The following is a 12,607-nucleotide window of genomic DNA, read 5'->3' as shown; positions in this document are numbered from 1 at the left end:
AATACATGCATCCTTGATGAAGAAGTAAAAAAGAGAAAGGACAAAAAAATGATCTATTACTTGTTTCCTATTTCTAAACCTATGATCTCATTAAAGCCTAGGTCATGTAACTATTCCACATTGTACTCTTTCACTTCCTCTTTCTATATCAACAGTGCTGACAATCGCTTACTTAAGAGCCTAGCCCATGATTCACCTTTTAAGTGTTTTTGCATTCTTTCTCTCCAAGTCTGGTCATTCTAGAAACTTCCAGTTTCATACAGTTAACTCTTTCTAATCTTGTATTCTTTCTTGCAATATGTAAGATATGTATACTATAACCAAAAGCAGCTTGCTCCAAGAATTTGTAGTTGGTTTATTATTTTCAAATCAACAAACATAGCATGCTATATTAGCAACATGAAGAGAATATACACACAGATCTCCTCCACATCAGTGTAAAGAGCACACCATTTTCCGTAGTCTTAATCACTGTGTCCTGTCTAGCGTAGATGACCATATTACCCAATTTTTCAGTGGTTATTGATGGTGATTTGTTTGTGGCAGCATCTCATTCTCCAGGCCAGCCTGCCCTTGAACTCATGGCGCTCCTCCTGTTTCAGCCTCCTGAGTGCTGTTACAGGTGCAAGCAACCACACTCACCTCCAGACTTATTTCTGCTTCTGAACATGTGTGTCCGCAGCACAGATCTTGCTCATCTGTTCCTTAGTAAGATTTCCTGAGATCTAATCTAACTACCACTTTCTCTGAAATGTGTTCCTCAACTTTTTAAAAGATATATAGATATATATATAGATATACATATATGTATGTATATGTATATATACATATACATACATATATAGATATAGATATACATATATGTATGTATATATACATATACATATACATATACATATACATATACATACACATATACATATATACATATATATACATACATATATATGTATGTATATATATGTGTGTGTGTGTGTGTGTGTGTGTATATATATATATATATATATATATATATATATATATATATATATATATATATATATATATATATATATATATAAGTGCTTGCCTACAGGTACCCACAGAGATCGGAAGAAGGCACTGGATTCCCTGGAACTGGAGTTACAGATGGCTATGCACTACTGTGTGGGTGCTGAGAACCAAACCTAGTTCCTCTACAAGAACAAGTACTCTTAACCATCACTTCACCCTCTTCTCACCTGTCTTAAATGGGACTAGTAATTGCCCCCTCTCTGAGATTACGTTTTTATATCTGTTCTAGTTCTCATCACATCGCATTCAACTATTGATTAGTGCCTCTGCTCCCCATCGTTTCCTAATGTTAGAGTAGGGAGAAAAAACAACAACAACAACAAAAACTGATCAGGAGAATGGTATCTCTGGCCTGCATGGAGACTTAACATTCCAGTTGGGCTGGTTCAATCACTTTGGCTAAGAGATCATCCCTAGAAAGGAGGGCTCACCTTAAGCCATGCTAAAGAGATGGGTGGATTAATTAGTCCTTTAATGAGATACTGCACTTTTCCTTTCCAGAATCGCTGTACCTAGTGCAGTGACTTATGAACTGCACCCACGGGGGGTTGTAAATCTGCTCACTCTTCTGAATTATTCAGAAAAATATACCTTTTCCTTTTCTTCTTTTTTATCTCTTTTTCTAAGCAAAGTTTCCTTAACACTCTGGGCTTCCCCACCACCCCAACATTTTGGGCTTCCTCACTCTTTCTCTAGAGCTTCATCCTACCCATGTGGTGGCTTCCCTGTCATGTGTCTGACCCGCAGCCAGCTGACATAGCATGGCTTTTCCCTTCTTTCCTCCATCATCCTCTTCTGGGCAGCTGTAAGGTTTTACAGCTTGCCTGCCCTGACCTTTTTCTTTGAAACTAATAAAATTGTCTTTGTACTTCCATTTGAGTCAATTCTTAAAAATCCTTTTATTAATGAGATACCCAAAAGGGGACCCCAAATTCCCCTGTATCAATAGCATTCAGCATAATTTCTAGTATGTAATAAAATTTTAGACATATTTGTATTACATTATCATTACAGCCTGATTGGCATTTGTTCTTTCCCAATCAAGATAATTAAAAAATGCCTTGGTGGGAGACAGAGGCCCACAGATGTCTATGAGCTTAAGGCCAGCCTGGGCTATGTTTAAGGCCAGCCTGGGCTATGCAGTGAACATCTGTCTCAGCAGGGCATGGGGTACCCTGATTAGAACTCACTTCTATCCATGTAGAGGGTATCTGGTTACACAACTCACAGGTTCAGATGACCTACTAAAAATCAAAATAATTCTCTCTTGTGTGACTTCCCAAGTACACATGATTTACCCAAGTTGTATAAAAGCACTTTTCTTGGAAATGATGTCACCTCACCCATTTCAAATTGTGATTACTTTTAGATAAAATGTAAACATGAAAATGAATCACAGTTTTTTGACTGTTCCCAATCTTCTTTACCAATACACAAAAAGTTATTTTTTACAAGTTTATAAATTGTAACCTAATTTGTCCAAAACAACGTTACCAATGGTATTTATTAGAGTATAAAATTCTGTAACTCTTGGAGCTGGAGAGACGGCTCAATGGTTATGTTGTACCCAGAGTCCCCCAAAGACCACCAAGAGACTAAATCTGATGTTAAAGCAAAGAATCTTTGTATGGTTACAAGTTAACTTGGGTCTCTCCATCCATCTGACAAAGCAGCAGAGCAGGAGAGACCCCGAGTAGCAATGGGGCAGAGTTTTTAAAGCAGGTGGGGCTTGGGGTCTCAGACTACATAGGAATGGAATTGGCTAGGGTTAGTTGGGGGTTACAGTTACCATTTTGGGGCAAGCCTGGACAAGTCCCAGGCTTTGTCCTTGAGCTGCCATGGAGGCTGGCTGACCTAGCATGTACTGATTGTGGGGGCTGACTCAGTGGCCCAGGTTCTGTCCTTGACTCATGCACATAGCTCTAAGTTGGTGAGGGGTCACAGACAGTAAACAATTGGCTGAACCTTGAGTGGTCAGAGTATGTGCAGAAAGGGAGCTACTGCAAGGACTATGTCTTTTGTTCCTGGCCCTCCCAGAAACTGCTTGCTCAAGTCTCAGGAAACTGAAACTGAGGCCTGATCTCTGAGAGAAGACTGAGAAGCTGTTATGGTGTCTGCCTGGTACTTTCAGTTAAGCACACTGGCTGCTCTTCCAAAAGACCCAGGTTCAATTCCCAGCACCCACATGGTAGCTTACAACTGTCTGTAATCCAGCTCAAAGGGATTTAACACCCTGATACAGATGTAAATGCAGGCATAACACCAAAGCACATGAAATAAAAAGAAGTAAATCATTTTTTAGAAAAAGAGAAAACAGCGTGTCAGGGTACCCAAGTGATCTAAGGCACTGGACTCGAGCTCAGCTTCCCTGCTTGGGGATTCTGAGCTCCACATGGAGCAATGGGTTTGAATCCCACTTCTGACACAATACTATTGCAGGGGCAGTGGTGGCGCACACCGTTAATCCCAGCACTTGGGAGGCAGAGACAGGCAGATCTCTGTGAGCTTGAGGCCAGCCTGGTCTACAGAGCGAGATCCAGGACAGCCAAGGTTACAAAAGAAACCCTGTCTCAAACAAACAAAAAAACAGAAAGAAAAAAAGAAAGGAAAATCCCTAACTCCTGATGCTCCTACACAGTGATAAAAAAAATTAAAATGAGATTTGAATCATCGTTTGTCTGTATTTCTTTGCTCAAATGACCCTGAGTGGCATTAAGTATAAATCTTGCATTTTACATGTAAGAGATTTGCATCCTGGTCATAATGATTCATTTCTCTAAAAACAGAGTTGATGAAGCGGCCAGGGTGGGAATCTCGTATCTCATAATTTTTGAAGTAACACTTTTCACCGCATCACACTATACAACTTGAGAAGCACCCAAGATGCTAGTTACAAGATAACATATACAAGTTTTTCATTGAATATAAGCCAAAATTTTTTTCTCAAGTAAAAAAAAAAAAAAAAATTGCAGGGTTTGTCTCCTGGGTGATTCCAGATCCTCTCAAGCTGACAATCATGTTAACCAACTACTCAACTACACACAGAGAACTTAGCAAAGGACACACAGCTAGGGAAATGGAGGAAGTGAGAAAGAAATTTAATTCCTCTTTGAGCATGTCTGCATTTGATCTTTACGGTAGACATGTGCTAGGTTTTGAATTCAAAAGAACGACGCTTTTAGCAGAGAACAGGACCTGCATGATGGATGAGTGCATAAAGGCACTTGCCGTGCCAGCAAGTCTAACCACCTGAGGTCACCCAGAGCCTTCTTAAGACAGCCAGCCCTGTGCTTCACAGCACAGCAGAAAGGAGACCCTGCCTCAGGAAGGTGGAAGGAGAGCCAGCCCTTGAAAGTCATCCTTTGTGCTCCACACAAGTCATCACACACACACACACACACACACACACACACACACACACACACACACACACACCTCATACAGGCACACTAAAATTAACCAAAAACAAATAAGGACATAAATGTAGAAAACATGGTATCAGTCATAGCATGATTCCAAGATATCTTTTGTTTTGCTTTGTTTGGGGTTTTTTGTTTGTTTGTTTTTTGAGACAGAGCTTCTCAATGTAGCTCTGGCTGTCCTGGAACTTACTCCATAGACCAGGCTGGCCTTGAACTCAGAGATCTGCCTGCCTCTGCCTCACTCCCAAGCGCTGGGCTTAAAGATGTGTGCCACCACTGCCCAGTCTAATCCCTAATCTCATGGTATCTTAATTAACAGTGGATAATGTCAGCCATTGGCCTGAATGTAACCATTCCTGCTCCTTGTGCTCCAATACCGTGCTAGAGTTACTGAGTCAGGTTAAACTGGCCCAGCCTGCTACTCTCAGCTGACCATCTCTAAATCTAAGGAGAAATAAATTCTAACTTGTCTGTTTACCGTTCTCAGCATCCAGAGCAGCACCTGGGACCTGAGTATTTAGCCCATGACTCATCATGACCTTGTGGCCTAGCACTAGGAACTTAGGATCAAAGCCATCTCAGCCTTGGGAGAAAACATTATCAAGTCCTACTGCTCTGAAGAGCGAAGACTATGTTGACAACACTGACTTAAAGTCCCAAATAAGAACCCTTAAGTTAAGGTTCTGTTTCCTGACAATTTTGGAAAAATGTCTCTGCAGCAGCAACGGCAGGGGATGATGATGATGACTCAGACCCAGGAGGTCTGAAGCAGTGATTCATCCTTTAAGAATCCTTGTAACAAGGCCGCGAGGCATGTCACAAGTGCTAGCTGTAATTAGGAGAATAAGGCACTAAAAGCAGCCTTTGCTTTTCACATTAGCTACAACCATTCCTTACTACACCATGAAACAGGTGGAGTCAGCACAGATGCTACATTAAGTCACTGAGAAAGTGCTTCTTTCCAGCATAGTGCTTACTCAGTGAACAGTCTGACAGGATGTAGCTCACAGCCTTGATTGTCAGGGAAAATCTTTTAAAATTTTTTATTACATCTATTTATTTGTGTATGTACCGGCAGGCATTTGTTTGTTTGTGTGTGCGCTGGGGTTTGAGTGTGGAGGTCACAGGATAACTTGCTAGAGTTACTTCTCTCCTTCCGTGCGGGTTCTGGAGTCAAACTCAAGTTATCAGACTTGGCAGCAAGTGCCTTTAACCATCGAGTTACCGGGCAGCCCTACAGTACAGTTTTTTAAAGGTATGGTGAGGGGCTGGAAAGGTGGCTAAGAGATTAAGAGCACTGGCTGCTCTATCAGAGGATCTGGGTTAGATTCCTAGCACCTACATGGTGGCTCATATGCCCTATTATGGACTCTGTGGGCACCAGGTACACAGTGGTACATAGACATGTAGGCAAAACACCCATACAGGAAAAAAAAAAACAACAACACTTTTTTTAAAAATTAAAAATTTAGGCCCACATCCAAGGCTTTGAGTTGGCCCACCCCAACATCTACCCCATCTATGACCTGTTGGAATGAGTGCAGGATCTCCAGGACTCGGGGCAACAGTAGGATGTCCAAGGGGAGTTTCAGTGAGGGCTCAGTATTGAGGGTATACCAGAAGCCAGAGGCCTTGAACCAGACCACCGACTCATTCCAATGAACATTTGCAAAGAAAGCTTTTTGGACGAAGGGGTCTACTGTGTGACACACCGCAGTCCCAATACCACTGCAACAGATGAGGAGGTGAGGGAGAGGCGGGAAGATGGGGAGCGAAGTGTGGGGTTTGGGTTTGTTTGTTTTCTTTTTTTTTAAATTTTCTTTTGAGAGGGGATGCTGCAGGGGTGAAGGGTGGATATCGAGGGACTAGGAAATGAGTGGGATTGTGGTGCACAATGTGAAATTCCCAAAGAATCAATAAAAAACCATGTTAAAAAAATGAAAAATTTAAAGCCAGCCATGATGACACATGCCTTTTGTTTGTTTTGTGTATTTGTTTGCTTGTTTTGTTTAATTTTTTTAAGATAGGGACTCTCTCTACATAGCCCTGGAAGTCCTGGAACTCACTATGCAGACCAGGCTAGTCCTGGACTCACAGATATCCTCCTGCTTCTGCCTCCTGAGTACTGGGATTAAAGGCGTGCACCACCATGCACAGCACTTTTTTAAAAGATTTTATTCTTTTTATTTTTAATTGTGTAAATGTGTGTGTGTGTGTGTGTGTGTGCGCGCGCGCGCGCACACACACACAGATGACTAGGTGCTCCCAGCATACAAAAAAAAGGATCAGATCAACTAGAGCTGAAGTTACAGGTGTTTGTGGGTGCTGGGAATAAAACTCTCATCCTCTGGAAGAACACTTAACTCTTAACCTCCGACCCATCTCTTCAGTGAGTGCACACCTTTAATTCCTGTACTCAGGAGGCAGAAGCAGGCAGATCTCTGTGAGTTTGAGGCCAGCCTGGTCTATAGAGTAAGTTCCAGAATAGCCAGGGCTACACAGAGAAACCCTGTCTGGAAAAAAAAAAATTATGCTGAGATTCACAGGTCAATGATTTGTCTATCCAAGATCTAACTCTATCGAAGGAAACCCTAAATGCCAAGGCAGCACATATGCATAACCTTCGTTACCTGTTTGCATATATGATTGAGGCAAGTTAGGGAATAGCTTAGCACCCCGGACTCCCATTGGCCTGGGCTGTGCACACGCCCCTCTTCTAACAAAGCACCCGGTAAATCTTAGTAATCTACATCAAGCTGTGCACACATCCCTCTCCAAACAGTGGAGTAAGTTTCTCATCCCCCTTGCAAAAACCAAAAACCACTCGTCTGAAAGAGAATTTCTATTCAACTGTATTTGAGAACATACATTCTATGGAAAACAGATGGCCAATCTGGCCTAGACCGGTTTTGGATGCCTTTGCCATAAGGCAAATTGTGTCCTCTCAGTTTTAAGGAGAACCCCCTGATTACTATCTTAAACCTATTCATAATTGGGCATGCATATGATTAAAATTAGATGCAGTATAGGAAAAAGGATGCACAGTGAGCAAAGGCTTACCTAATCTAAGTCTGTCAATCAAAATAGAAAAAAAAAAAAAACCCACTGGTTCTATACCTCTTAACAACCAAACTCCTTCTTTTGAATCCCATAAGAGGGACTGGAAAGAAGGCTCAGTGGTTAAGAGAACTAGTCGTTCTTGTAGAGAACCCAGGTTTAGCTTCCAGCATCCACAGGGTGGCTCTCAACCATCCATACATAGCTCTAGTTCCAGGATTCTTCTTCTGACCTCTGCAGGCACCAGGCATCCATGTGGTCCACAGAGATACATACAGACAAAACATCAGTACAGTAAAGTAGAATAGATAAATAAATTTACAGAAAGCTCAAACTCGAGGCCCCTGAGTATTCTTTCATCCATGTGGCCATCCCACCGTCAACCTTTACAGATAATTTCTTTCCTGTATATACTACGGCTTTGATTTTGAAGAACCAAAGCACCCCCATTTCGAGCAAGCCCCTCACCCCAGCTTGAAACAGGCCTGAGTCTCAAAATTCTCAGAGCTGCTAACATAGATCCCAGGACAAAGTCAGGATGTTTGAAGAGCCATCTGGTAGCAACTGATTAACCATAGAATGCCCCAGTGCTGGAGGTAGTCTATAAAGTTTGACAAACAACAGGTTAAAACTACAAAGTAAGAAAACACAGAAATTCTGAAAAGCCCCTAAAACTTGAGCCAATCAAAACTGTACCCATACTAGCACCCCTAAATGATGCAACCTTGTGGTTTTTGCCTTTAAAAACTGAGCTTGCAGAGGGGCAGGCACCTCCTCCAGCCTCCACTGTGTTGGATGGCTTGACGAGGGCCCTGCCGTGGCTTGAATTGCTTCAATAAACCTTGCTCTTGCATTTCGGTGAGTTCGTGTCTCTGGTGGTCTCTTTGGGGGTCTCGTGCCCAGGGCACAACAGCTTTGAACAAAGTTTCCTTGGTACTTTAGCTAATCTGTGTGTGCCTTTACTTCATCATTGAATAAGATGCTATCTGAGTTAGCTTTCCATTGCTGTGATAAAACACCATGGAAAAACAACCTGGGAAGGAAAGGGTTTATTTTGCTTACACTTCCACATCACAGTCCTTTGAAGGAAACCATGGCAGGAACTCAAGGCAGGGAATGGCATGCAGGAACTGAAGCCAATAAAAGCCCCTGAGGAGGAGGGCTGTGTACTGATTTGTTCCTCCTGGGTTGCTCCTCTTGCTTCTTTATACACCCAGAACCACCTGCCCCACAGTGGGTGGAGCCCTTCCACATTAGCCATTAATCAAGAAAATGTCCTACAGATTTGCCAATCTTATGGCAACATTTTCTAAATTAAGATTTCCTCTTTCCAGGTATGTCTAGGTTTGTGTCAAATTGACAAAAACCAACCAAGATGCCAAAAACCCGGAATACCTATCCAAGATCCTGACTTATAGCATATTAATATTCCTGTGCTTATGGTTGAATTACACTAACGACTAACATTTTTAAGTATTTAACAGTGTTCTGCATGCTTATGTGCACTGTAGCGCTAATTCTCACACAAAGTAGGTTCTACTGTTATGCCCATCTGACAAGTGAAGAAACTGATACAGTGTGATTAAGTAATTTGCCAATAGTCAAAAATGCCACAAACAAATCTAATTATCTCCAGACTCAGGCCCTGAAACAATATGTAATTCTGCATCGGGAAGTTCTTCCTTTTCTTTGAACATCTTCATCTGTAAGATGTACAGAGTACACTCAAGTTACAGCATTATTTGTGAGCCCCATATTTGTGGTCACCTACCCTCCAAAATTTAGCTATCACCTCAAAATCAATAGTTGAGCCAGGCATGGTAGAATATACCTATCATTCCAGCAGGAGAAAGGATGTGGCTGCACTCCTGCTGGGCTACACCTGACTGGCTCCAGAGAGTAGCACCTAGCCCTGATCCATCTTTTGTGTAGCTGACACCTTTTGTTTCTCTTGTCCCCTATATGACTCTTTTCTCAGAGTCTCCCAAGGATACAGAGGCCTATGCAAAACTTGATTCAGGAAACACGGAAAACTGTGGTACCTGATGAGTAGAGGAATTTGCACTTGGCATTGTGTTTTTGGGAGCTTCTTTCAGGTTGTTTTGAACATAGGGAAATCAACTGGCTAAAGTGTAAATACAGAGAAATAAAAATACACTGGGCGAAGGGAAAGTGTTTCAGTCCTTAGAGACTGGATCCCCCTGCAGCCGAGAAAGGCTAAATTCATTCTTAAGGTGCCTCTGAGTCTTCTTTCCATGGATCCGCCTGAACCACACACCCGTGCCACTACACTTCTCGACATCTGGTGCCCAACGTGATAATTGGGACACTTTGTGACAACTGGCCCCCAACTCGTGGCTTGAAGAAAGACAAAGAATCTGCTGGAGAAGGACAGAGGAGCCGGCCATCTTAAGAACTGGTAGGAAGTGCTCTCAGGGTAAGAGGACTCCAGGATTGGCAGGGTCATGGGGAATTTAAATTCTCCATCTCGGGAGCAACAAAATGCACAGTTGCTAAAATGCTTGTCAAAAGCAAAAGCTGTAACTGCACAGTTTTTCAAGATAGAAACAGAATGGCTCCTGAGACAGGAAATAAATCAAGGGAAAAGACTTTTCTCAATAGAGAAAGGGAAAGAAAGAAAATAAAAAAGGGAATCTTCCCAACAGAGAAGAGGGAAGTAAAGAAAATAAAAGAAAATTTCCGTATAGGAAAGGGATAAATGCTTAGTCAAGAAAAAAAAGATTTTCCTGGTAAACGGGAGGAAAATATGGAAACTAGGCCTAAACATGAAAAGGTCCTATAAAAGAAAAACAAAGGAAAGAAAAAAAGCATCTTCCCAGCAAAAATAGAGGAAGAAGAAAAGATTCTTCCTAACATAAGAAATTGAGGATAGCTAAAACTCTGAGCTCTTTCTGCCTGCCAGAGCAGAGCAGTGGCATCTGAATTACAAAGAATTAATAGGTAGCCTCACGGCTACAGCCTGAACAAGCACAGCAAGCCCAGAGCTTAGAATTTTGTTGTCAGTCTGCTTAACTTTGGTTTAAATATTTTTTATTTTTCCCTCAGAGTGGGAATAACTCAATATTAAAGATCCCTTCATGGGAAATGTTTTTTGTTTTTCCCTAATGATGAGAATAACTCATTTTTTTAAAAATGTATTTATGTATATAGTATTCTGTCTGCATGTATGCCTGCACACCATGAGAGGGTGCCAGATCTTATTACAGATGGTTGTGAGCTACCATGTGGTTGCTGGAAATTGAGAGCAAGGAAGAGCAACCAGTGCTCTTAACTGCTGAGCCATCTCTCCAGCCCCAGAATAACTCATTATTAGTAGTCCCTTAGTGGGAGAAAGAAGAAGTTTAAATAGGCTCAACTTCTGGTGAGGAACAGTTGCTGTCAGGACATGGAATGCTAAGATGATGCTGTTTGAATTTCCAGGGATGTTAATCATTCATTGTATAGAGGATGTTCTGTTCTTTAGATTGCCTAGTAAACGTTTGGATGAATGTTTGATTCTCATGGTAGATAAACTGAAGGAACAGGATTCACAATTTTCAACTCTACATTGAGTATGCTCTTCTCTGATCATCATTACTGAGAATTTGGCTCCACTCTTTAAGTTGCTTCCTAGAAATTCTTGGTTGAATTCTATAAAAATATAATGCCTGAAATGGATTGGGTTGTTAGCTTAAATAGTGTGGTTGCTAGGACAAAAACCCATAGAAAATAATCTCTTACTGATAAAGAGCTTACAAAATTATTTTTCCACTAAATAAAATACAGGTAAATTGTTTGATCCACACTGTTAAAAACTGGCAAGTTGCATTAATGTGTTACTTGGGATCTATAAAAAAGATCTTCTACCTAAGAGTTTGTAAAAAATACTCCAGAGTATTGCCTAAAGTTACCTCTTAAAATCCTGTATGTGTTGTCTTTAATACTTTCACAGATGGCGTATGTAAAAAAGACTAGACAGATAAAGGCTGGTGATAGAACTGCTCAATTGTTTTTACTCCCATATTTGAAAGGCAAAGTAACTCTAGGGAGCAGGACAGGAGTTTTTTGGAAGTACTGGAAAAAAAGGTCAGTCATTAATGATGAAACACCAAAATTAAAAATAAAGTTAAATGGGATTGAGATTGAAGGATTATTGGATTCTGATACTGATGTATCTATAATTTCACAAGAATCCTGGGATCCCAACTGGCTTTTACAAGAAGTCGCCATTCAATTTGTAGACTTAGTGTAGTCAGCAATACCTTATCTCAAGTAAAACAAGAATGTAGAATGGATTAAATGTATAGGGCCGGAAGGACAGGAAGGGATATCAAGGCTTTATGTGGCTGATACAGCCATGAATTTATGGGGGAGAGATTTGTTACAACAATGGGGAGCTCAAATTAATATTCCTATGATTTCAGAAACAGTTTGTAAAATGATGTTAAAAATGGGGTATGTTCCTGGGAAAGGTATTGAAAAGAATTATAAGGGAAAGTCACAAGTTATGCAGGTTGTACAAAGGCAAGATAGGGCAGGAACTAGCTGTCCAAATTTGGAGTAGGGGCCAATGCCAGTAGCCCAACTGCTCTGCCTTTAAAATGGCTGACTAAGAAGCCTGTATGGGTAGAGAAATGGCCCTTAACTAAAGAAAACTTGCGGGCACTTGAAGAACTCGTAAAGGAACAGTTAGACACTAAGTACATCGTGGAAACTACTAGCCCTTGGAATTCTCCTGTATTTGTAATTAAAAAAACAAATCTAGAAAAATTGAAAATGTTAACTAATCTAAGAGCTATTAATAAGATAATTCAACCTATGGGATCTTTACAGCCCAGGATTCCTTTACCTTCTTTATTACCTAAAAATTAGCCTGTTATAGTTATTGATTTACAAGATTGCTTCTTTACTATCCCTTTACAAGAACAGGATACAGAAAAATTTGCTTTTACAATTCCTACTTATAATAATGCTCAACCAGTAAGGAGATATCATTGAAATGTCCTCCCATAGGAAATGCTAAATAGCCCAACTTTATGTCAATATTTTGTAAATAAACCACTGAAAATGGCTCA

The sequence above is a fragment of the Peromyscus californicus genome, unplaced genomic scaffold (assembly GCF_007827085.1).
Source record: "Peromyscus californicus insignis strain IS unplaced genomic scaffold, ASM782708v3 Scaffold_6__1_contigs__length_162567912, whole genome shotgun sequence".
In the NCBI taxonomy this organism is placed as follows: Eukaryota; Metazoa; Chordata; class Mammalia; order Rodentia; family Cricetidae; genus Peromyscus; species Peromyscus californicus.
This window is presented reverse-complemented; position numbering follows the sequence as displayed.